General features: G+C 44.1%; 1 long non-coding RNA gene, 1 other non-coding gene and 1 pseudogene across 3 annotated transcripts in view; all 3 read left to right on the forward strand.

The window, feature by feature from the left end:
• LOC108593816 (uncharacterized) overlaps positions 1 to 7,615 on the forward strand; it is a 34,595-nt gene extending 26,980 nt beyond the window's left edge. The window contains exons 2-3 of the long non-coding RNA XR_001914424.4: positions 178 to 275; positions 4,323 to 7,615. This is a non-coding gene — a long non-coding RNA (uncharacterized LOC108593816). The remainder of the gene's footprint in view (positions 1 to 177; positions 276 to 4,322) is intronic.
• A 3,669-nt stretch (positions 7,616 to 11,284) lies between these two features.
• LOC118145857 (U4 spliceosomal RNA) lies at positions 11,285 to 11,425 on the forward strand. Its single transcript, XR_004731352.1, has one exon. It is a non-coding gene; the product is annotated as a U4 spliceosomal RNA (small nuclear RNA).
• Positions 11,426 to 20,864: 9,439 nt separating this feature from the next.
• On the forward strand, positions 20,865 to 22,474 carry LOC100391255 (3-ketoacyl-CoA thiolase, peroxisomal pseudogene; annotated as a pseudogene). Its single transcript, XR_013523317.1, has one exon. The product of XR_013523317.1 is annotated as a 3-ketoacyl-CoA thiolase, peroxisomal pseudogene (transcript).
• Positions 22,475 to 25,609: the final 3,135 nt, after the last annotated feature.

Here is a 25,609-nt window from a genome sequence, read left to right on the forward strand (position 1 = left end):
TGCCTGTAATCCCAGCCACTCAGGAGGCTGAGGCACGAGAATTGCTTGAACCTGGGAGGTGGAGGCTACAGTGAGCAAAGACTGTGCCACTGTACTCCAGACTGGGCAACAGAGTGAGACTGTGTCTCAAAAAATTATAATAATAAAAAATAAATTTATTTTCTTTTGTGTTCTTAGGCTAGAGCCTACCTGCAGGAAGAAGGAGTTCTCTTCTGCTTTAAGTCTCATCTGGGGAGTGCCCCATGTCTGGAGGCTCCTGGGGTCCTCACTGGATGGTGAGTCTGCCTAATTCAGGGGTTCATTAGCTCACTTATTTGGCTCCCCTGTGAACTATATGCCTCAATTTAACCTTTATTACCTAAAAAGGTGAGTTTTTGTCACCATCTATCTATCTGGTTAGATGGTAACAGACATTCTCTCTGGTTTCTTAATTTGTGTAGAACCCAGGCAGATGAAAGCAGTACTCTGATTGGCCCACATCAGACTCTAACACCTTCTTTCCTGCCTTAAAGAAAAGGAACTATTTCTAGTACCTCTAGTATATGGGGGTGGGGAAGAAGGAAAGGGCCATCTCCCTCAAATTTTCTGCTCTCTTGCTCAGTTAAACCCTACAGATAGTTCAGTAATCTACTACCTAAGCACATGTCCACATGGGAAATAGCTTTGCAGTCTCATCTTGCAGGCAACTCTGATCCCTATAAATGCTTCCTCTGGGGACCATTGTGGTAGGTCACACATGTAATCCAGGTGCTCTGGGAGGCTGAGACAGGAGGATTGCTTGAGGCCAGGAGTTCAATACCAGCCTGGACAACATAGTGAGACCCTGTCTGTACAAAATAAAGAAAGAATCGGCCAAGCATTGTGGCGTATGCCTATAGCGCTACTCACTGGAGAGACAGGTGGGAGCATTGCCAGAGACCAGGAGCTTGAGGTTATTATGATCACAACACTGTGCTTCAGCCTGGACAACAGAGAGAAATCCTGCCTCTTAAAAAATAAAACAATAATAATACTAGTAATAGCAATTCCTTTGGAGCCCCCTCCCTCATTTCGCCATACAAGGCTTCAGGTAGAGAAGAAAACACCCACTCACCATGAACAAACACTGCAGTCTCCCCAAGTCCAACTACCTTCAAGAAGTCTCCCCTGCCTTCCATTTTCTATATTTTAATATAATTCAGAAGGTGGGGCCCGACGGTGGAGGGGTGGTGACTGATGGCAGCAGAACAAATTGTGCATCCTGTTTGTAAGCCCAGGGAAGGTTCAAGGGTTGGAGGGTTCTACACTTTAAATGTAAACTGTTCTCTTTAGAACATGAGATATTTTGTTTTTGGGTTTTTTGGCCATGGGCTTTAGTGTCAATTGTAGGGCAACAGGAAAAGAGCTACCAACATCCCGTTAAAAAGTAACTGCCCATGTGGGCTCAGTGGATAATGCCTGTAATCCCAGTACTTTGAGAGGCTGAGGCGGGTGGATTGCTTGAATCCAGGAGTTTAGGACCAGCTTGGCCAATATGGCAAAATCTCATCTCTACTAAAACTGCAAAAAATTAGCCAGGCATGGTAGTGAACACCTGCAGTCCCAACTACTTAGGGGGCTGAGGCAAGAGGATCGCTTGAGCCCAGGAGGTTAAGGCTGTAGTGAACCCTGATTGTTCATTCCACTGCACTCTAGCCTGGGAGACAAAGAGAGACCCTGTTACAAAAAAAAAAGTTACCACTGCTCTTGGCCAAAAATTTTAAAATATTATAAATATAGATGTAATACAAGAATTGCAAAGTCCCCAAAACCCCACTCCCCTCGATCGGGGGGAAAATAATTTTTCAATGCATGTATTAACTTTAAGAAAAGGATGACCTCATAATGTGCATGCAATTTTGTAACTTCCTTTCTTCAATTAAAAAATATCCTACGCATCCATAAGATTTCTTGCTATCAAGAGAATGGAGATAAAAATATGGAAAGGAAGATAATGAGGATGAACCTTCTGGAGTTGGGTTAAAAATTGAATATTGGTGGAAACATTTTCTTCAATGTATATAGATAGATTTAGAAATAAATATACATATATGCACTTCAATCTCTCAAGTCGCCTGCTTGGCCGTCTTCCAAGTGTACTAAAAAAAAGAAATATACATATAAATATCTATATATGAAAATATATATACACACAACACACACACTCCACATGGACATATGTAGATATATTTCCTAGCTTTGCCCATTCTTAGAGTCCAGAAACAGTGATATTTGAAACACAATGAACACACCTAGCACTCAGTTCTTGATTTTTAAAAACCATTCTTCAGCCAGGCGCAATGGTTCATGCGTGTAATCCCAGCATTTTGAGAGGTTGAGGGGCATGGATCACTCAAGCCCAGGAGTTCAAGACTAGCCTGGGTAAAATGGCAAAACGCCATCTCTACAAATATATACACACACACACACACACGCACACAAATTAGCTGGGCATGGTGGCTCATGCTTGTAGTCCTAGCTACATGAGAAGCCGAGGTGGAAGAATCACTTGAGCCTGGGAGGCAGAGGTTGCAGTGAGCCAAGATCACACCCCTGCACTCTAGCCTGGGTGACACAGTCAGACCCCATCTCAGAATAAATAAATAAATAAATAAAAATAATAAAAACATCCTTCACTAAAAGGAGCCAGGGTACCTTGGAGATATGGCTGATTCAGGGCCTCAATTACAGAAAATGCAAGATGAGTCTGGTTTAACACCTTTTTGTGCCAGAATGTAAAAAAATGCTGAAAAATTGATGCGGACATGTCAAAAGGACATAGAGGACAGCTTGCAGAGATGTTCACTGGCTAAATCCAGAATGATTTGCATATCAAAGTTACTAAGGATAATAATGAAGTATAACCCACCCATGCTGATTAATTTTATGTGTCAACTTGACTGGGCTATAGGGTACCCAGATATTTGGTTAACATTATTCTGGGTATGTCTATGAGAGTGTTTCTAGATAAAATTAACATTTGAATTGGTAGGCTGAGTAAAACAGATTGTCTTTCCCCAGTGTGGGTGTACCTCATCCAATTTGTTGAACACCTGAACAGAACAAAAAGCTCAGTAAGAGAGAATTTATTCTCTGTCCTACGCTCTTTGGGTTGGGACATCAGTCTCCTCCTGCCTTCAGACTCAGACTTGGGTTAGAACTTACACCTCCAGCTCTCCTGGCTCGTCAGCTTGCCAACTGCATATCTTGGGACTTCTCAGCCTCCGACACTATGTGAGAAAATTCTTTATAATAACTAATACATGGTCAGATGTGGTGGCTCCCGCTTCTAATCCCAGAATTTTGGGAGGCTGAGGCGGACAAATCACTTGAGGTCAGGAGTTCAAGACCAGCCTAGCCAACATGGTGAAACCTCATCTCTACTAAAAACACAAAAATTAGCTGGGCATGATGGCAGGTGCCTGTAATCCTAGCTACTCAGGAGCCTGAGGCATGAGAATTGCTTGAACCCGGGAGGTGGAGGTTGCAGTGAGCCAAGATTGTGCCACTGCACGCCAGCCTGGGTGACAGAGTGACACTCCATCTCAAAAAAAAAAGAAAAAACACAAATTAGCCTGTGTGGTGGTGTGCACCTGTAGTCCCAGCTACTCAGAAGGCTGAGGTGGGAGGATCACATGAGCCCAGAAAGTGGAGGTCGCAATGAGCCGAGACAGCCCCACTGTACTTCAGCCTGCATAACAGAGTGAGACCCTGTCTCAAAAAATAAAATGAAAACAAATCATATATATTATGATTATTATATGTATATAGTTTTTTTTTTTTTTTTTTGAGACGGAGGTTCACTCTTGTTGCCCAAGCTGTAGTGCAATGGCATGATCTCAGCTCACTACAACCTCCACCTCCCAGGTTCAAGTGATTCTCCTGACTCAGCTTCACAAGGAGTTGGGATTATAGGCACACACCACCATGTCCAGCTAATTTTTTGTATTTTTAGTAGAAATGGGGTTTTACCATGTTAACTAGGCTGGTCTCAAACTCCTGACAGGTGATCCACCCACCTCAGCCTCCCAAAGTGCTAGGATTACAGGCGTGAGCCACCATGCCCAGCCTAGGTTTGCTATTTTTATATGTTATATATTTTAATGTTATATACATTATTATATATTTTTAACATACATTTGTATATATATGTCTTATAGATTTTGTTTCTGTGGAGAATCCAGACTTATACCACTGAATGAAACAGGACTATGAACACATACTTATATAGATTAAATAAGTTAAAGTTTGATACAGTATATTTGCATGGTTTCAAAACATTTATCCACATTTCTTCTAATTAGAGAGGAGCAAAAACAAAAACAACAAATTCTGCCCACAAAATGCTTATTACAAAGGGAAAGAGAGAAGGTTTTCGGTGGAGAGAGCTGGAAAACACCACCTTCGTCAAATGATCAAAGTGCACATCATTAGTAACGGGACAAATGAAAACAACATACCCCCGGTAAGACACAATAAGAGCATAATATCATTCCTGTGATGTGTAACCTGAATCTAATCATTGAGAAAACATCAGACAAACCTAAATTGACAGACATTCTACAAAATAACTAGAACTGCAATCTTCAAGGTTATGAATGTCAAGAAAAGACTGAAGTAAACTGTGTCAGATTAAAAAGGAGAATAAAGAGACATGACAACCAAATGCAACGTGTAATGCTGAACTGGCTTCTTTGCTGAAAAAAGACCTACTTGGGATAACTGGTGAAATTTGCATGGGGTCTGAAGACTGGATGGTTGTAATGTGTTGATATCAGTTTCCTGATTTTGATGGCTTTATTGTGGCTATGTTCTTGTGTTTAGGAAATACACACTGAAGTACTCAGTGGTGATGGGTTATCATGTCAGTGACTTGGTATTAAACAGAGGGAAGAAAATTCTTTATACTAATCTTACAACTTTTCCATGGGTTTCAGACTGTTTTGAAAAATTTATGTTCTAGAGGAAGAGAAGAGTATGGCACTGGAAGGCCGATTGCAATCTGTGTATGGGCAGGATTGCAATCTGTGTATGTTGCCTAGAGGGTTTCTTTGTACCTTGCTAAGGCAGAGGGCTGGCTTTTTCCCTGGAAACTTCACTCTTGCTTTCCAAGGCGTCTGGTGCCTCTAATTCCTGAGCCTTTCTAGGGTGCTGCAGGGATATTGACTTGCTTCTTGTCAGTGTCTCCTTTGCAAGTACCCTCTGCACTCGTTTGATTTTCCCTGAAAGTAAAGTCTAAAATAAGAACCTGAGTGGAGGTAGTTTATTTGAGGGATGACCCCAGGAAGCAAGAGTGAAGAAGTAGAGAAAAGCTAATCAAAGGAAGAAGGAAAAGCCAATGGAAAGTTACATTACTAAGGTCATCACTGAGGCAGTTGGGGGCTGAAAAGGGAAGAGTATGCCTCTCTGAATTGTCTGCCCAAGGCACTGGACACTGAAGCATTCATCCTCTCTTTCTGTGGGCCCCCTTTGGTTGAGGACTGCCCCCCACTGGCATTAATTTGGGGAGCCCCATCTCCCAAGTGCCTTTTCTCTTACACATGAGCCAAGCAGCTTTCATAATATTGAAGAAGCTCCAAGGCAAAGAGAGAAAAGATTCGGATTGCATGTATGAGGCACGACACTATCAGCACAGGTGAGTTTCAGCTGTGCCTAAAGTCTCAGATGGGCTGAGAATATACGTATGAGGTATCAGGCAAATCTGCTGTAGCAGCTTTGCCTTCCTCCAATTTCTTGAGACGATTTCTCCACCTGCTTTCTCTATTTCAGATTTCTCCTTGTGTTCCCAAAGATGGAGTTTGTGTTTTTGTTTGTAAGTCTCCTTGTTGGCAATGGGCTGATGTCTGAGTAAAGTAAGGGAAAGGACTTTAATTTTGCTATCTTGTCCTCAGAAGTCAACCAATTGATAACTAATATAACACTTGTTTTTAATGTATCCAATACTTGATTGCACCACTGTGAATGATTCCCAAACCCCACCCCCAGCTCTTCTAGTTGTCTCATTTCTCAGGATTTCTTTGGCATTGCTGGTTAGTGAAGTGAGATTTTCTCATTCTAGGCAAACCACAGGTTGGACTCCTCCCATCCAAGAGGGAATGCAATTCAGGCTCCACAATTTTCACAGAAGCTCGTCAGCTTTATTATCTATTGGTCTTATACATTTTTTTCTGTTTCTCTCTTTTTCTCCCTCTCTCTCTAGTGCCTGTTGGTCTTACAGTTTTTTCTTTTTCTCTCCCTCTCTTTCTTTTTCAGATGGGATCTCACTGTGTTGGCCAGACTGGTATTGAACTCCTGGCCTCAAGTGATTGTCCCACCTTGGCCTCTCAAAGAGCTGGGATTACAAATGTGGGCCACTGCCCCTGGCCCTTGTCTTATAGTTAAAGCCTATCTGTGGTCACCAAATAGATGTCAGAAGTTCTTGTCAAGAAGCAAAACTCAGACTTAAGTGTAAATACCTTCTTATAAGAAACACAGTTGAAATTTAAAAGACCAGTGAGAATGGTGACTGAGAAGGGAACATGCCACTCACAGACAAGATCAGATCCTCTTTTATGCACCGTATGCTTTTAGTACTTTATACTATTATGATTAAATAATTATTTGTGAAATCAATTGTTTAATGTCTAGCCCTCCTCCACTACAAGTTCCATGGGAGTAGATAAAACTTCCATGGGGGTTAGTTAAAATACCTTCTTGCCAGGCACAGTGGTTCACCCGTATAATCTCAGCACTTTGGGAGGCCTAGGTGGGTGAATCATCTGAACTTAGGAGTTTGAGATCAGCCGGGCTACATGGTGAAACCCCATCCCTACTAAAAATACAAAAATTAGTCAGGCATGGTAGTGGGCGCCTGTAATTCCATCATACAAAATCAAGGCATAAGATCTGGAGGAAGAAGAGAGAACATCTCTTGTGGCTTTTTTTGAAACAAAGAAACTTTTCTTGGAATCTTCTTACATACTCATTGGTCAGAATTGGGTCGTATGCATATTCTTGGACTAATCTGGGCAAGGGGATAAGATTTCCTTTGGACCAATCAGTCAGGCCTGGCTCTTGGAGCTGGGCATGGAGTCTTCTTCCCTTGATACTCATGGCTGCATGAGGGAGAAATGGATAGCTGAAAAAAATCAAGATTCTGTTAAAATGGAAGCTGGAGGCAACACAGAGTGTCCACTAACTCTCCACATAGCAACAGAGCACACGGCTATTCAAATCTGCTAGCCCGGGCCAGATGACAATCTCTATGAAAGCCATTGGCTGTCCTCACTACCCTCCATGTGGACACCTCTCCAAAACATTTCTCCTCTTTCTTTCTTGTTACCCAGCTCCCCATCGAGTTCTGGAATTAGCCACCCCCAGGCACTGCTGTGTTTTACCTTGAGGTTTTTGCTACATTACCATTGAAGACACTGTTTATGCTCTTGTTCAATATCCTTTATATAAGAATCTGTGATGAATGTCTCTTTCAATTACATATTTGTATCTATGGACAAATATCCTCTCACCAAACAAGGACAGTTACACAATCCATAATCATTCTTTCTTGCAGCAGTGAGCTCAGAGAGCTATATATAGTGCTCAATAGCTATCATGATCTCATCCCAGTCTCCTGGTACCATTACGTTTCTCCTTCCTCTAATATTGTGTCTAATATCTGGTTGTTGTTTTTTCTTCATGTAATAAGTTGACGTTGGGAAAGACTGGACCCCAGGATTTTGAGCTGTTAATGGGGAGAGACCAACCATAGGAGAAACTAGACTTATTTTGGCACATTTGCCCCTGGGCCAGCAATTGATTCCCCAGATTACATATCTTAATTTGAGTTTAATTTGATATCTAAAAGCTGACTGGCCAGACATCGGAAATATATTTATATCAGATTATTGCAATTGTCTTTTGAGGACCATAAGGCCAAAAAATACTCCGGCAGTCATTTAGGAAATAAGTTCTGAAGGGAATGGTTATTACTACAGTGAATCATCCTGGCTAGAGTTCCATCCTGTGGCTATAAATGAGGTCTGGGGAGCCACCTCATAGAATGGAGTAAGGCAAAACTTCCTCCTTTCTCTGAGGGCTAGGGCCAGTTTGGCCTGTACTTTAAGGTTGGGATATTTTTTATAGATACCAGGTTTTCCCCATGTTTCCCAGGCTGATCTCAAACTCGTGGTCTCAAGCAATCCTCCCACCTCAGCCTCCCAAAGTGCACTTGGCGGAAACTCTGCCTCTATAAAAAATACAAAAATTAGCCAGGCATGGTGGTGTGTGCCTGTAGTCACAGCTACTCAGAAGGCTGAGGTGGGAGAATCTCTTGAGCCTGGGAGGCTATATATAGCCTCAACCATATTTTAAGGGAGCTGAAAAGTTTCTATTGTCTAGTGAGGTTGTGGCCATCTTAATGTCATAGCACAAAGCACCACTCGTGTTCGTGGTGATGCTGATGTAAACAACCTACTGTGCCACCAGCTGTATAAAAAGTAATATTATGTACTGTACAATTATGTATAGTCTCACTCTGTCCCCCAGGCTGGAGTACAGTGGTGCGATTTCAGCTCACTGAAACCTCTGCCTCCTGGGTTCAAGCAGTTCTCCTGCCTCAGCCTCCCAAGCAGCTGGGATTACAGGCACGCACCACCATGCCTGGCTAATTTTTGTATTTTTGATAGAGATGGGGTTTCACCATGTTGTCCAGGCTGGTCTTGACTCCCTCCTCAGTGATTGGCCCTCCTTCAGTCTCCCAAAGTGCTAGGATTTCAGGTGTGAGCCACCACACCCAGCCGATTATACTATGCTTTTTAATTGTTATTTTAGTGTGTACTCATGCTTATTAATTTAAAAAAAAGTCAGGTACAGCAGCTCATGCCTGTAATCTCAACACTTTGGGAGGCTGAGGCAGGAGGATCATTTGAAGCCACGAGTTCGAGAACAGTCTGGGAAATATGGCAGAAACCCTGTCTCTATAAAAAATGCAAAAATTAGCCATGCGTGGTGGTGCATGCCTGTAGTCACAGTTACTCAGAAGGCTGAGGTGGGAGGATCTCTTGAGCCTGGGAGATTGAGGCTGCAGTGATCAATGATTGCACCACTGCACTCCAGCTTGGGTGACAGAGCAAGATCCTGTCTCAAAAAGAAAGAAAAAGAAAAGAAGGAAAGCCTAGGCACAGTGGTTCACGCCTGTAATCCCAGCACTTTGTGAAGCCGAGGTGGGTGGATCACTTAAGGTCAGGAGTTTGAGACCAGCCTGGCTAACATGGTGAAATCTCATCTCTACTAAAAATACAAAAATTAGCTGGGCATGGTGGCGCGTGCCTGGAGTCCCAGCTACTCGGGAGGCTAAGGCAGGAGAATTGCTTGAACCGGGGAGGCAGAGGTTGCAGTGAGCCATAGTGAGACTGCATCTCAAACAAAACAAAACAAAACAAAAAAAAATTAGCCAGGTATGGTGGTAGGTGCCTTAAGTCCCTGCTACTCAGGAAGCTGAGGCAGGAGAATTGCTTGAACTCAGGAAACAGAGGTTGCAGTGAGCCAAGGTGCACCACTGCACTCCAGTCTGGGAGACAGAGGGAGACTCCATCTTAGAGGAAAAAAAAAAAAAAAAAAAGTTAACTGTAAATCAGCCTCAGGCTAATCCTTCAGGAGATATTCCAGAAGAAGACATTGGTATCATAAGAAGATGACAGCTCCATTCATGTTATTAACCCTGAAGACCTTCCAGTGGGACAAGATGTGGAGGTAATGATGATGCTGATCCTGTGTAGGCCTAGGCAATGTGTGTGTTTGTGTCTTAGTTTTATTTTTTGAAAAAAAAATAAAAAATAAAAAGTAAAACAAACCCCCCATGACACAAGCTCACCTATGTAACAAACCTTAATGTACCTCAGAACCCAAAATAAAAATTAAGAAAAAAGCTTATAGAATAAAGATATAAAGACAAAACATTTTTTTCTATTTAAAAACACTTCATTTTTAAATTTTATTTATTTATTTTAGAAGGGTGTTGCTCTGTCACTCAGACTGGCAGCTCACTGCTGCCTCAAACTCCTGGGCTCAAGTGATCCTTCTACCTCAGCCTCCCATGTAGCTAGGACTACAGGCACACACCACCACACCTGGGCAATTTTTAAATTTTTCTAGGGGTCTCACTATGTTGTTGAGGCTGGTCTCAAACTCCTGGACTCAAATGATTCTCCCTCCTTGGCCTCCCAAGTAGCTGGGACTACAGGCACATACCACCACGCAGGGCTGTGTTTATAAATTTAGTGTAGCCTAAATGTACAGTATTTATAAAGCTACAGTAAAGTACAGTAATGTCCTAGGCCTTCATATTTCCTCACCATTCACACACTGACTCACCCAGAGCAATTTCTAGTCCTGCAAGCTCTGATCATAGTTGCCCAATGCAGGTGTACAATTTTGAATATTTTATACCATATTTTCACTGCATTTTTTCTGTTTAGATGCACGAATACCATTGTGTTACAACTGACTACAGTAATCAGTACAGTAACATGCTATACAGGTTTATAGTGATGGATTTTTGGAGTTTTGCCATGTTGCCCAAGTGAGCCACCCGCCTTGGCCTCCCAAAGTGATGGTATTGCACGTGTAAGCCACTGCACCCAGACTGGGATATTATATATTTTTTAATATTATCCTTTTATGAACAATGTGTATTTAATTTCCCATGTGGGTAAACATATCTATTGGAGAAATTCCTACAGGTAGACTTGCTGAGTCAAAGGATATGGACATCTGTAATTTGGGTATATCTTGCTATATTGAGGAGGGACCTGTTCTTGAATACATATAGAATACCAACCTGTAACAGTTTCAGAAATACCTGGGAGAATCCATGAAGAAAACTTTTTCTGGCAATTAATTGGCAGAACTTAGTGGTTTGGGTGTAGTAATTCCAGTTGAGTTTAGATCTCCTGAGTGATGGTTATTTATTATAAGACCTCTCATGACAAACACCCCCAATTGTCTCCTTAAATCCATTCATCTCTTCTTTCATAGGAATAGAGGTTAAGCTAGGCAAATGGCCATTCATTTCCTGGTCAGTTTACAGGTAGATATGACCTTGTAACTAACCTATAACTAATGGACTATGAGTGGAAGTGAAGGGTGCAACTTTGCCTCACTTGTTATTTTGTTTGTTTTTAATTACTCACCCTGGACATCTAGTCTCTCCCCTTCTTACAAGCTGAAACGTGTTTGGGTCTATGGCCCATCTTTCACCATGCAGATCGTGATGGTTAATACTGAATGTAGCTTTGCATAGTGGCAGTATCGTAGCCAATGAGGTTTAGCCGAGGCACGATTATTGCTAACTGAAAACTTTTCCCAATACCCCACTATGATGACTTGAAATATAGTCGGCATTGGCAATTTTTGGCAGTCTCTACGGAGACTGAATCATAAAGAAAAAAGAAAAAAAATACTGAGGGTCAGTTTGATTGAATTGAAGGATGCAAAGTATTGATCCTGGGTGTGTCTGTGAGGGTGCTGCCAAAGGAGATTCACATTTGAGTCAGTGGGCTGAGGAAGACAGACCCACCCTTAATCTGGTGGGCACCATTTAATCAGCTGCCAGAGAATATAAAGCAGGCAGAAAAATGTGAAAAGGTGAGACTGGCCTGGCCTCCCAGCTATATCTTTCTCCTGTGCTGGACGCTTCCTGCCCTCGAATATCAGACTCCAAGTTCTTCAGTTATGAGACTCAGAATGGCTCTCCTTGCCCCTCAAGCTTGCAGACAGCCTATTGTGGAACCTTGTGATCATGTAAGTATATATATCCTACTAGTTCTGTCCCTCTAGAGAACTCTAATACACAGATGAAGACAATGGCATTGGGGATGACAAAACAGTAAGATGGAAGGAACTTGGGACCCTTAATGACTGTGTGAATCAGAGGGGCTTTGCTGTTCCAGCCTGCTTACCTTGGGGTGCTTTTGTTAGAGATAAGCTTGTATTTTCTTAAGTCATTGTATTTTGGAACCTTTTTAAAGTTGCTAAAAGCAACTTAGCCTTTACCCTAACATCCATTCATTTTTTTTTTTTCTTGGAAATAGGCTATCTCTTAGAGTACTACCCTCAGCGTTTGAGAAAAATAATTTACATATGCATATGTTTTCTGCCTAGTTAAACAGGAATTTAAGGGGGCTAAGCACTACTCTGCCACAGAACAGACAAGTCATTCCTTCCTTTCACAATATGTGTTGAAGCCGGACCCAAGGGCTCATCACACCTGTAATCCCAACACTTCGGGAGGCTGAGGCGGGCAAATCCCTTGAGCCCAGGAGTTCAAGGCCAGTCTGAGCAACATGGCAAAACCCTGTCTCTACAAAAAATACAAAAATTAGCCGCTGTGGTGGCATCCACATGTATTCCTAGCTACTCGGGAGGCTGAGGTGGGAGAATTGCTTGAGCCCAGAGGTTGAGGCTGCAGTGAGCCAAGATCATGCAACTGCACTCCAGCCTGGGGGACAGAGTGAGACCCTGCCTCAAAAACAATATGTGTTGAGCATATACTATGTGATAGGTACATTGCTAAGTGCTAGGGATACGTTGGTGAGCAAAACAAACACTGTCCCTGCCCTCATCCAGTCTGGGGGAGAAGACAGATATTATTCGAACAGTCACACAAATAAATATGTGGTTATAAAAGGAGTGAGTATGAGGGAAGGTCATGTAAGATGGGATAGGAGAGGCAGGCAGTGTCCAGCTCACACAAGGTGGTAGCAGCCATGTGAATGCTGCATGGTCTGCACCTCTAAGTAGCTGCTGATGAAACGGTCTTTTTGTCAGCTTCACTCCGCCCAACCAACCTCACTCCATTTCTTTCCTTTAACAAGTATTTATTGATCACCTGCTTACAGCATAAGGGACCCCTTCTGATCTTGGGAAGACAAAATGCTGGGCCTTAGGAAAACCTTTGGCATCTATGCACATATTTCTCCAGAAAGAGAAATTCTCCATTGAGACTGGATATTTAGCTGAAGTTAGGATGATGTCTGGGAAGGCATGAGTTTCCACTCACTGGAGGCATTCAAGCCCAAGCAGGATTAGTCAAACTAGATTTGGAATTTGGGTATGGAACAAAGGTTTGGGACCGTGAAGGCAAACAATTCACTCAAGGTCAGCAAGGTCCAGCAGAGCTGGAGCAGGAAACCACAGCTTGGTACGTTTCCTTCTGAATTAGCCTCCCCTTACCGGGGTAAGGAGGGAACTTCTGCCATGTGTCCTGCCAGGGTCCTGTAATGAGTTCAGGCTTCACCTGTGCTGGTACAGCCTGAGTTTGAGAAATAACTTCCCATGGCTTGTCAGAGGCTAGTAAGGTCCTTCTCCTGCCTCCTGAGAGCCCTGACTTGGAATCACCTTTCCTCAAAGATCTCCAGGAAGCTGAGGAAGATGCTGGATTTCCCACTAATGTCACTATTCAAGGGATGACAAGATGATGGAGTAGAAAGAGGACTGGCAAGGTGCAGTGGGTTGCACCTGTAATCCAAGCTACTTGGGAGGCTGAAACAAGAGGATTGCTGAAGACTGGGAGTTTGAGGCTGCAGTAAGCTAGGATCATACCACTGCACTCCAGCATGGGCAATAGAGAAAGACCTTGTCTCTGAAAAATAAATAAATAAATGAAAAACGACTGAATGAGAAATCTGGTCACAGCTCTGTGATACTGATAACTCACTTCCCCTAGGTTTACTAATCCATAAAAAGGATTCAGAGTGGAAGAAGGGACTAGATGACATCTCATACCTACAGTGTGGTTCTCAGTATGTGGTCCCCAGTTATGCAGCATCAGATTCACCTGGAAACTTTTTAGAGATGCACATTTTCAGGATCCACCCTTGACCTACTGAATCAGAAACTCTGAGGTAGGGCCCAGCAGTTTGCAAACCATTGCTCTACAGTACAGTCTTTATGGCACCCAGTATCTCCTGAGCCCGTACCCTGCCCATGGCAGAGCATGTGATGGTATGGCAGGTCACTGTGCTTTGCACAGTTCCAGGGAGTGCCTTTCACATTGCAGGCATTGTGGATCTGTAGAGTTATTAAGACAATTATTTTCTGGCAAACACAAGTAACATGTCTTGAAGAAGGGACACAGTTTTCTAACTGGACTGGGAGTGAGACTGGCAAGGGCTTGGATTCAGAGCAGTCTGAGCTTAGCTGTGAGACCTCCCACATGTTTCCTTCTGGTCATGTGCTGCTGTACTGCTCTTACTATTTGAAAGCCTGAAAGGAGACATTCCAGTAGAACCTACCTCACCTTATCAGCTCTTCTCCAGAAGGGATGTGTTTCCAGTCCAGCGATGCAGAACTGGAAGGATCCTTGGAGACTTCCTCCCCCAATCTCTTCATTTTACAAATGAGGAAACTGAAGCCCAGGAAGATTAAGAGACTTGCTCAATCAAGGACACAGACAATGAGTGGCACAGCCAGGATAAGACTTGGGTCTTTATTAGAGGTACAGCCCTGCTGACATCTGCATTTAGTGCCACCTAGCCCCAATTCTGAACATGTTTATTCTTTCAATCCTGCCTCCCACATCTATCCCCAATACACATACACACACACACACACACACACTCACTCACACACACTTACATGCACACATTACCCTTGGGATCTCACAGTTCCCTGCTATCTCCCTCTCCATACCCAATAGGAGGAAAGGATGTGAAACTCAGTCCTCTGTAAAGCCCATGGGACTGATGCTAACTCCAAGGACAGTCTTGGGTAGTATAGGGAGTTGCTTTTAAATCCTTCAGGTAAAGTATGGGTCCACTGGCTTATTTTTAGGCATTCAGAGCAGTTAGGGAAAGTATATTAGAAATGGAAAATTTCCAGGCCTCCCTCCCCTGCCACATGGCTGAGTAAAACCCATTCTGCCTGCCTAGGAGATTCCCAGGGCCTATGCAGCCACCGCCCACCCCCATCCCTGCCAAATCTGGGAGGCAGTAGATTTAATTATTTAACTTAGCTCTGAGTCAAAGGTGGCCCAAGCATCAGAGCCCAAGCCAATGCTGTCAGGGGTGAAATTGCAAAATGATCCCCTTAGGCCCCGACCACATCATCCCTGAATTATTAAGACTCAAAGCAGAAAATCAGAAACTCTCCAGCAGCCTCTGCAGCAGGCTTCCTCCCAAGACACTGCACTATTTTTTGTGGCTCTGAGACCCACATGTGGGAGACATTGTCCTTCCCTCCCTTGCTGAAGTGTCTCTAAATTGGGGAAGGAATAGAGGAGGTCTGGATTGGGGGCACAGAAGGAAAGAATGGGTTTGCCTAAACCAAGCAATCACAACCATCTGGGAACTTCTGGCTATAAAAGGAGTTAATTTAGATCACAGATCCAGGCCCCCCAAGAGCCAAAGCCTCAGGGAAAATCATAGCATCACAGATTTGGGCACCTAGATGTGGTCCTAGCTAATGCTGACATTACAGGATGGTAGTTAACACATTAACTAACTCCACTGTTACATCCACAACCCTTCCTAAGGGTAAATACTTGGTTCATTGTCTCTGCAAAAGGCAGCCAAGGGAAGCCCTGTTTTTACCATGTGACGCTATCACCCTTTGGCCACCATGTGGTTGGTGGCTACCATAATGGACAGCAGCTACCATAACTGACTGGACAAGCGATAGTGAGAAGCTAAACCCAAGTGTGATAAATCCATAGGCTGGAAAGTGACCTACAACATGAAATGACACAGAAAGAGGAGATGGGACAACCATCTTTTCTCACTCGGGAATTTAAAAAGAGAAACTCTGAGAGAAGAAGGCATTTCAGAGCAGGAGCTATGATTCAAGGGCCATGATTTAGAGGGAAGTGGGACAACTATCATGAGCAATGGATGAACAAATAGAAATTACAAGAAAGACCAGTGCTGACTCCCACCTATAATCTCAGCACTTTGGGAGGCCAAGGCAGGCAGATCACTTGATCCCAGGAGCTCAAGACCAGTCTGAGCAACATGGTGAAACCCCATCTCTACCAAAAATACAAAAATTAGCTGGGCATGGTGATGCATGCCTATAGTCCCAGCTACTCAGGAGGCTGAGGTGGGAGGATCATTCGAGCCTGGGAGGCAGAGGCTACAGTGATCTCAGATCACGCCACCGTACTCCAGCCTGGGCAAAAGACGCAGATCTGACTCAAAAAAAAAAAAAAGAAAGAAAAGAAGAGACAAAGAAAAAGAAAAGACAAAGAAATTATGAGAAAGCAGAGCTGTGAGGAGATCTATTATTGAGAAAATGGAGCAACCACATAGATGTGCAAGTAGCTGAGTCACATGAATACCCCAGGCCAGTGAAAGTCCATAGAAATGGAAACCCTGTGGTTCAGGTCCCCTGAGCCTCTTTAGATCCAGCACATTCTTCCAGACCATATGGCTCAGCCCAAGCGTAGCCTTATCTCAGATTTTTATTTTTATTTTTTCTTATTTTTTAATCCCACTACTGGGCATATATAATTTTCCACCTCCCAGGTTCAAGTGATTCTCCTGCCTCAGCCTCCCAAGTAGCTGGGACTACAGGCATGCGCCACCACACCCAGCTAATTTTTGTATTTTTAGTAAAGATGGGGTTTCGCCATGCTGGTCAGGGTGAACCAGCCAGTTTGACTCTCGACCTCAGGTGATCCAAACCGATCCAACACTCGGCCTCCCAAAGTGCTGGGATTATAGGTGTGAGCCATTGCACCTGGCCGATTTTTAATCAATATAATGATTCAATACTAAAGACAATGTTGAAAGAGGAAAATAAAATCACCCACCCTGCCTCCTCATTTAATAAAATAATAACAATAGTAGCTTTCAATATGTGACACATACTGCTGCATATCCTTGTACACACTTTACACAACTGCAATTATAGTGAACGTACATTTCGACTTTAGTTTGTATTGGATTATTGAGACTTCAAGAGATATTTAGGAGAAGGGTGAATAAGAAAAGAAGATTCAGTAAAGACCCCCCCCGTTTCTGTCTTGAGTAATTGGATAGAACTATAGTGTCCAACACAGTAGACACTAGGTACATGTGGCTGTTTGAATTTACATTTAAAATGATTAAAATTGGCCTCGAGCAGTGGCTCATGCCTGTAATCCCAGCACTTTGGGAAACCAAGGCGGGTGGATCACCTGAGGTCAGGAGTTCAAGACCAGGCTGCCCAACATAGCAAAACCCTGTCTCTACTAAAAGTACAAAAATTAGCCAGGCGTGGTGGCACGTGCCTGTAGTTCCAATACTCAGGAGGCTAAGGCAGGAGAATTGCTTGAACCTGGGTGGCGGAGGTTGCAGTGAGCTGAGATTGCGCCACTACACTCCAGCCTGGGTAACAAGAGAGAAACTCCATCTCAAAATAATAATAATAATAATAACTAAAAAAATAATAAATAAGATAACATTCTAGTTCCTCAGCTACTGGCCACGTTTTAAGCACTCAGTAGTTCATGTGGTTGGTGGCTACCATAACAGACAGCAGATATAGGATACTGCCATCATTTCAGAAAGTTCTATTGGACATTACTGGGACACAGGCTCCCCCATTATCTTATTTTGTTTTTGTTTGTTTTGTCATTAACCCTGAACCCATTCTCTTCTGTAATAGTGGTAGGCAAACTGATCCTGTAAATGGCCAGGTAGTAACTATCATTTTAGGCTTTGAAGGCTGTAAGACTCTGTTACAAGCTACTCAAACTTGCCATTGTAACATGAAAGCAAGCATAGACAATGTATAAACAATGAGTATGTCTGTGTTCAAATAAAACTTTGTTTACAAAAAAAGGACAGTAAGCCGTATTTGAACTCTGTTTAGTTTGCTGATCCTTGCTCTACCACATCACCCTATTTATTTCTTTCACAGTGCTAAGTGTTTTATAATAACTTACTTATTTACTCTCTCTCTCCCTCTATCAAACTGGTAGCTGCTACATGAGGGCAGAGCCTATGTCGATTTTGTTTGCTAGAGAGAATGCAATACTGACATGTAGTACAGGCTTAATAAAACTTTGTTGGTTGACTGTGTGAATAATGTGCCATTTACAGGACTAGGGAATGCCAGAGAAGGAACAGTTTTTGAAAGAAGATAATGATTATCTTTAGGGACATGCCAGCATTATTATAATTTCTTATTTTTATTACTCTCTCTGGAGTCCCATTAAGCTCTAGCCTTCTTTAAATCTAGTTTTGAGGTCAGTGATGATTTTCAGAGTAGCTGCTTTTTGGACTTACTCCCTGGGAGGCTGTAATTGGAGGTCCAGCCTTGGGGGGATTCCCTGGGACATCTGCCATGAGCCAAAGCAGCAGGAAGAAGATTTGGGCTTGGCCTGCCCCTCCCACACATTTCTCAGTGTTAGCTCTAAGAAATCAGATTCCTTTCCCATTCTGTTTGGGCTCAGCTGAATTAGAAAGACCAAATCTGTGACTCAAGGAATTACTTCATGCAGAATTTTCAAAATTTCAGTCATTCATGTGTCCCCTTTACAGTTTTTACTGCATTTCCATAAAACCCACACATGCTTAATAGTTTCAGCCCTTTCAAACATTTTTAATGTTTAAACTAAACTGGATCACTCCTTGCTTAAAAAAATCAAACGGCCTCCCAATGCAGAGTAAATTTTGGAGTTTTTACCGCAGTCCACAAGGCCCAACATCATCTGGCCCCTGGCCACTTCTCTGACCTCATTTTCTGACATTCATTCAGTCAGCCACACTGACCACATTCTGGGAACATTCCAAGCACGCTGCTGACTCACAGCCTTGGCTCAACATACGTCAAGTGCTTCACTCCTCACACATCATTCCTCAGAAAGGCCTTCCCTGGCCATCCTATATAAAATATAGCAGCTCTCTTTGCTTTTCCAAGGAAGTTTTAAAATCAGCTAGAAAAATTTCACACACATGCACACACACACAGTCAGAATATTGATTGGGATTGCATTAAACTTCTAGAATAATTTGGAAGAACCGACATCTTTATCACATTGAGTCTTCTTCCTATCCACGCTGGATCTTATTTGTTTAGGTTTTACTTTATATTTTTCACCAAAATTATATAATTTTCTTGATAAAAACTAGGCATACATCTTTTATGAGATTTGTTTCTACATGTAAACAATGCTGTTGCTTTTGTTTTTGTTTTTTGAGATGGAGTTTCACTCTTGTTGCCCAGGCTGGAGTGCAATGGCATGATCTCGGCTCACAGCAACCTCCACCTCTCAGGTTCAAGCGATTCTCCTGCCTCAGCCTCCCAAGTAGCTGGTATTACAGGCATGTGCCAACACACCCGGCTGTTTTTTTATTTTTAGTAGAGACAGGTTTCTCCATGTTGGTTAGGCTAGTCTCAAACTCTCAACCTCAGGTGATCCGCCTGCCTTGGCCTCCCAAAATGCTGGGATTACAGGTGTGAGCAATGCTGTTGCTTTTTAAAGGGTATCTTTTAAAAATTATATTTAAAATGCTTGCTATAATCCTATTTTTATTTTTAATATTATTTATGTATGCCCTCTCTCCTTTTTTTCTTGGTGAGTCTTACTGGTATCAGAGAGATGTCGAAGAACTACTAGTACCTAATGGAAACATTCTTCTTGATGTAATCAAAAGCATTGAAAAGGAATGAAAAATGAGGTAATTAAATATTATTTAATGCTGATATTCATGTAGAAACTTTAAATTACTTTCGGTCCTACCAAAGCTATATGACTTCCACACTGGGAAGCATTGATTAATTAAATGTCATAACCACACTGAAATGCCTTTGGGGGCTATAGGTCACTTTGTTCACCTCTGAGCCTGTGTTTAGCTTGGGAGTAACAGAAGGATGCTAGGTTAGGAGACATGGGTGTGAAAGGCATCCCAGAGAAGAGGGAATCCTAGAGTCTAGATAAGCTGAGAGGCCTCCTCTCAGAACCCCACAGCATGCTGCCTCTATGAGAAGTTGTACACACAGAGGGATTCCCTAGGGCAAGGATTGTAGGTGGAGGGAGCAGGGGGTGACATGGGCCTCCCTCCCTTTCCCCACCAAAGACTCAGGCTCTGGGTGTGAAGCAGGAAATGGGGTCTTCTTAGAATTGTCAAGGTTTCCTGGAAGCCTGTGAGAGCTGAGACCATCTGGCTTTCTAAAGCTCACTTTTTGCTGGAGGAGGGACCCCTCTCTGGGGACACTAGTTGTAAACACTAAGGCCCTGGGGGTACTGATGTTGGACTGGAGGAAGAGGCTGTTAGCCCTGGACTCTTCCAGTCTCCACTGCTGTTTACTCAAGACCACACACTCCCTGTCCTCCGGTCAGTCTATGTAGCCTGTGCTTGTCAAATCAAACTGTGTGTTCCGGGAAATATGAGCATTTTAAGGCTCTGCCTTATCTGATAAACCCTTGAACTGAAGAAGGCAGGAAGCCACAGACTCCTGGGTGGGCAGCACCTACCTGGGGGTTATCCCCCACCTCAGAAGGGAAGGCAGCTATTCTGAGTCATCAAGGAAGCCTAACAAATAACACCCACTTACATGTTCACATCATCAGAGAGGGAGGCAAAGGCCAAGTCGAATGCCTGGAATAGGAGCACTGAGAAGAGCAAAGGCTTTGGGAAGACAGGGCCCAGGTTCTAGTTCTGGCTCTTCTACCTCCTGGCCATATCTCTTCGATAATCTTTCTCAGTCTCTGAAAGCCAAATAACACAATGATGTAATGTAACCCCATTTAAAAAAATTGTAGGCCACATGCGGTGGCTCACACCTATGATCCTAGCACTTTGGGAAGCCAAGGCAGGCAAATCACTTAAGGTCAGGAGTTCGAGACAAGCCTGGCCAACATGGTGAAACCCTGTATCGAGTTCTGTAGAGTCGAGCTGCGCAATGCAGAGGCTGCAGGTAGTGCTGGGCCACCTGACTGGCCAGCCCCATCCCGGCTGGACGCTGCAGGCGGCGCCTTGCTCGAGCGGCGACCCGCAGGCCTCGGCCGCGGACGTGGTGGTGGTGCACGGACGGCGCACCGCCATCTGCCGGGCAGGCCGCGGCGGCTTCAAGGACACCACCCGCGACGAGCTTCTCTCGGCTGTCATGACCGCGGTTCTCCAGGACGTGAATCTGCGGCCGGAACAGCTGGGGGACATCTGTGTCGGGAATGTGCTGCAGCCCGGGGCCGGGGCAATCATGGCCCGAATCGCCCAGTTTCTGAGTGACATCCCGGAGACTGTGCCTCTGTCCACTGTCAATAGACAGTGCTCATCGGGGCTACAGGCAGTGGCCAGCATAGCTGGTGGCATCAGAAATGGGTCTTATGACATTGGCATGGCCTGTGGGGTGGAGTCCATGTCCCTGGCTGACAGAGGGAACCCTGGAAATATTACTTCACACTTGATGGAGAAGGAGAAGGCCAGAGATTGCCTGATTCCTATGGGAATAACCTCTGAGAATGTGGCTGAGCGGTTTGGCATTTCACGGGAGAAGCAGGATACTTTTGCCCTGGCTTCCCAGCAGAAGGCAGCAAGAGCCCAGAGCAAGGGCTGTTTCCAAGCTGAGATTGTTCCTGTGACCACCACGGTCCATAATGACAAGGGCACCAAGAGGAGCATCACTGTGACCCAGGATGAGGGTATCCGCCCCAGCACCACCATGGAGGGGCTGGCCAAACTGAAGCCTGCCTTCAAGAAGGACGGTTCTACCACAGCTGGAAACTCTAGCCAGGTGAGTGATGAAGCAGCTGCCATCCTGCTGGCCCGGAGGTCCAAGGCGGAAGAGTTGGGCCTTCCCATCCTTGGGGTCCTGAGGTCCTATGCAGTGGTTGGGGTCCCACCTGACATCATGGGCATCGGGCCTGCCTATGCCATCCCGGTAGCTTTACAAAAAGCAGGGCTGACTGTGAGTGACGTGGACATCTTTGAGATCAACGAGGCCTTTGCGAGCCAGGCTGCCTACTGTGTGGAGAAGCTACGACTCCCCCCTGAGAAGGTGAACCCTCTGGGGGGTGCAGTGGCCTTGGGGCACCCACTGGGCTGCACTGGGGCACGACAGGTCATCACACTGCTCAACGAGCTGAAGCGCCGTGGGAAGAGGGCATATGGCGTAGTGTCCATGTGCGTCGGGACTGGAATGGGAGCTGCTGCTGTCTTTGAATACCCTGGGAACTGAGTGAGGCCCAGGCTGGAGGTGCTGCCCACACAGTCCCGCAAGGCAGCAGCACTACAGAAGCGAAACCACGTGGGAAAACTCAGCACTGGTGGTGGCGGCGGCGGACAGATCAAGGCACTTCAACTCGTTCGGAAAATGTGAACATGGCTGACATGGTCTAGGAGTGGGTGGGGTGTTGAGGCACCCATCAGACCCTCATTAGCTGTGCAAGACAAAGGCAGCCTGGGTCACGCAGGCCACAAGGCCATGGTTAATTCCCAGGGCAAGGCGAATTCATGAATGAGAAGCACAGCCGACATAGTAAATGTGCAAGAATTTATCCTAGTGGCTGTGGTGTTCTCCCAAGGGGAATTGGACCATACTGGTCTTCGCTAAAAAAAAGAAAAAGAAAAAGAAACCCTGTATCTACTAAAAATAAATTAGCTGGGCATGGTGGTGTACTCCTATAGTCCCAGCTACTTGGGAGGCTGAGACAGGAAAATCGCTTGAACCCAGGAGGCAGAGGTTGTAGTGAGCTGAAATCACGCCACTGCACTCTGGCCTGGGAGGCAGAGCCTTGATTATAATATTTTGTAAGCTCATATTAACTTTATAATTAATAAAAGAACAACAGTCACAGTTTATTATAAAGTTCTAGGCAAATACATGTTTTCTATTATTATTTTTATCATTGTTCCTTCATCCAGTCCTAGAGTCAGAAAACATCACCTAAGAAAACCTCATCTCATTACATGTTCCTTACTAGAGGCAGAAAGATTTTAGGGTGGAAGTGGTATGGGAGAAAGCAGAGGTTTTTCTCTTAAAATTTAAAAGTATTCATACCAAAGAAGACTTCAAAGAGGATACAAATCCAGGCCCAGGCACAGCGGCTCACATCTGTAATCCCAGATGTAATTTCACATTTGGGAGGCCAAAGTGGAAGGGTCACTTGTGCCCGGAAGTTTTAGACCAGCCTACACAACATAGCAAGACTCCATCTCTACAAAAAATTAAAAATTAGCCGGGTGTTGTGGTGTGGGCCTGTAGTCCCAGCTACTCAGGAGGCTAAGGTGGGAGGATCACTTGTGCCTGGGAGGTGAAGGTTTCAGTGAGCCATGATCACACATCTGCACTCAGTCTGGGTAACAGAGTTAGATCCTCTTTCAAAAAAAGAAAGGATACGAATCCAGGAAGCCATGGAATGGTAGACGCAGAAACACTACAGTAACACCCTCCATTATGAATTTCTCAAACACATATGTAAAACATAAATGAAGCTCTCAAAAAATGAGACATTCTGTCTTAAATCTTTGCAGGATATAAGGGTCACTAAGGTCTTTTAGCTTGAACACAAAATATTTAATATTTTGCATATAGAGAATAAAAGTAGTAAGCATGAAAAGGGATAAGAAAAAGATTTATAATCAATGCTGTGTAGGAAGAAAGTGAAATGACAAATACGAGCCTACTCAGCAGATGGATATTAGAGAGAGTGAGAGATAGACGAGGGGCAAATAGAGAAACAGAGCAGAAAGAGGAGAAAGGAAACTGTGAAAGCTGAGACCATTCTCAGGCACCATAGCTGAGTGACAACCTCTGAGAAGATCCAAGGAGTCTGGCTCTGGTTAGAAGACTTTACTCACTCAACAAATTGTTATGTTGTGCATACTGTGGGCCAGGACTCTTGTAGACATTAAAAGTACAAAACTTTGGGAGGCCGAGGCGGGTGGATCACGAGGTCAAGAGATCGAGAGGTCAACATGGTGAAACCCCGTCTCTACTAAAATACAAAAAATTAGCTGGGCATGGTGGCGCATGCCTGTAATCCCAGCTACTCAGGAGGCTGAGGCAGGAGAATTGCCTAAACCCAGGAGGCGGAGGTTGCGGTGAGCCGAGATCGCGCCATTGCACTCCAGCCTGGGTAAGGAGCGAAACTCTATCTCCAAAAAAAAAAAAAAGTACAAAACTGAATAACCCAAAACCTACCCTCATGGAATTTATATTCTAGAAGGAGGAGACATAATAAACAAGTAAAGCTAAAAGTATGACGTGTCAGGTGGTGATAAAACTTTAGATAAAACTAATGCTGAATGAGGGCAACAGGAAATGCAGAGAAGAGGAGTGAGGGAGAGAGGTGGGAACCTTGTGTTATTCTCTGTAGCTGGTTCCATTGTCAGCCTCACTGGGAAGGAACCATTTGAGCTATGACCTTAAAAGACCCATGTGAACTAGCAAGCAAAAAAATGCAACAGGAATCATCACAAAAGATGCTGTTGACTGTCCAGCCAACATCCAGTTATTCCTTCCTTCTCTCTAACAGAATCCTCCCTTTGCCAAGATGCAGCCATGTGATCAGGAGAAAGTGGGGGCTCAATCTCTGATCCCAGAGGTAGATCTCGTTAGATCCCAATTAGTCTAAGTCAATTATAGCCACCAGTGAGTGCGTCAGGAATCTAGCTTAAGCCAATCAACACAGGGAATCCCCCTGGTCACTGTCACTGGTCCAGGAGCAGGCACATACCCTAAGCTAGCCTAAACAGATTGAAAGAAAGGGTTTATATTTCTGTTTGGGGGAGGAGATTCTTTTCTCTGTTATGATGAATGTGAACAAGGAATCACGTTGTCACAGTTGCTCAGGACATGGTGACACAGCCGTCTTTGGACAATGAGGGAAGCCAGCCTGCAGATAGAGCCAGTACAAAGAAGAGGGCAGAGCTGGGAGCACTACAGAGAAATGGAGTCAGAGCCCCAATTATTCCATGCCTGGAGCCTGCTCTACTTCAACACTCCCCATTATGTACCATAAAGAATCTCCTTACTGTTTATGCCAGGTCAAGTTAGGTTTTCTGTTCCCTGGTGCTTAAAGGTTCTTAACTATGACAATAAAAATAATAGCAGCTAACATTTCTTGAGAATTGGCTTGTGCCAGGCTCACGCTTTATATTGGTAATTTTGTTTAATGTTCTAAACAATCTTACGAGGCAAATGGAACTACTGTGCTTAATTGTAAGACATAAGCGATTCTGCTCAAGGTCATATGGGTGGTTAAGTTGCAGAACGAAAATCTTTCAGACCTCAGAGCCTGTGCTCTTAATCACTGTGGTGATTCCATCCATATGTGAGGAGGAGGAAGAGAGGAAGGATATTGTGAAGAAGCCCTAGGAAGAAGAGGAGATGGAGATATTATTAATCGTATTAATTTAATTATATAATCTTGTTCTCTCTGCCTGGAATGCCTCATCCCTGGAACAGCTGTTCTCTGCCTAGGAACTTCTTTTTGTTCTTTAAGAACTTGACTCAGGGCCGGGCACGGTGGTTCACACCTGTAATCCCAGCACTTTGGGAGGCCGAGACGGGTGGGTCACCTGAGACCAGGAGTTTGAGACCAGCCTGTCCAACACGGTGGAACCCCCTTCCTTATTAAAAAATACAACAAAATTAGCTGGATGCCTGTAATCCCAGCTACTAGCGAGGG

Source organism: Callithrix jacchus, chromosome 10, assembly GCF_049354715.1.
Source record: "Callithrix jacchus isolate 240 chromosome 10, calJac240_pri, whole genome shotgun sequence".
NCBI lineage: Eukaryota > Metazoa > Chordata > Mammalia > Primates > Cebidae > Callithrix > Callithrix jacchus.